Below are 1,291 nucleotides of genomic sequence, written 5' to 3' on the forward strand. Positions count from 1 at the left end.
TATTATTTGGAGTATCAATCGATCTCCGGGTTATGACGGTTATTTTCAATTTACTTACGATTTCTCAGCTGGAGATTGAATTCGAATAAATTTTTCCTCGCCTCTGGTTTCTCTTCCTCTCGACTGGATGTGGGATGTTAAATGCTGGATGCTGCGATCTAGGGAAGAGTACAGGCCCTCGATGACGATGTCAATGGATGAAGCCAAATGGTCGTTGATGTTGAATTTCGGGTTGGATTAATTATTATTTCTCCGCACTTCTGTCGGGTCGATCGATGGTTCCGAGTGATTGTAAAGAATAATTTTTAATAATTGGTTTGATGAGGTTTTTAGAATTTCTCGCGTCGGACGCACGAAAGGGTAGACTGGAGCAAAGTGAAGAGATCTGTGAAGCGTTTTAATAATTCTCGTGGGGTTTCCAAGCGGCAATAGCCCTTTTCAAGGCCACTGGGGGTCCACTTGTAACCTCGGCAAAATTATTAGAACGTTTATAACTGGATCCGAAAAGGTTTGATTTAGAAAACTGTTGAATTTTAGTTTGGAGCTTTATTAATTTGTGGGTGAATCAATCGAACTATTAACCATGAGAATGAATCCAGGCAGCTGACTACCGTGACCATCCCCTGGATAACTAGTTGTCTTAATTCGTATTGCATTAGAGAAAGAGTGGGTTGGCTTGTCCAACTATCCCATGTGCGAAAATACTAGCCAAACCAATCACCATTAATTCGAATAATACAATATTTGTCTACGGATTCCGCGAAACTTGAGAGACTTATCCCCAGCCATAAGCCGCAAATAAATCATCGCAAGAATTTTAGGAATCGGCAGTCCGGTAAGGTTCAGGTTCAATTATTCACTGAATTGAATGCACCAATTTTATTTCACTAAATTTATTTCACTGAATTTTAATTAGTTTATAAATCAATTGAGTTGACATTTTAATGGGAATGGAACGAAAAGATCAAGAAGTTCTGCGTCAAATCTTTTATGCGCCGCGGAAATTCGTTCGATATCGGATCAATTAATTCATTTCGTCTTACAATTGGGAAATTAAGTGGGCGCCCTGAAGGGGCCCCATTATTTAAATCGGCTTATATAAAGCTTATTGAAGCTTATTACCGGTTGACGAAATAGATTTGAAATTTCACTAAGTCTCGCGTCTCGATCGTTTCACTGCTTCTACTATTTTCTATGACTGTTCGGTCTGACTGCAAGCCGGTAACTGGTTACTGTCTGAACGATAACCGTGCACTCTGACTGCTAGGCGCTAACTGTTTACTGTCTGAAC

The sequence above is a fragment of the Fopius arisanus genome, unplaced genomic scaffold (assembly GCF_000806365.1).
Source record: "Fopius arisanus strain USDA-PBARC FA_bdor unplaced genomic scaffold, ASM80636v1 scaffold00182, whole genome shotgun sequence".
Lineage (NCBI taxonomy): Eukaryota > Metazoa > Arthropoda > Insecta > Hymenoptera > Braconidae > Fopius > Fopius arisanus.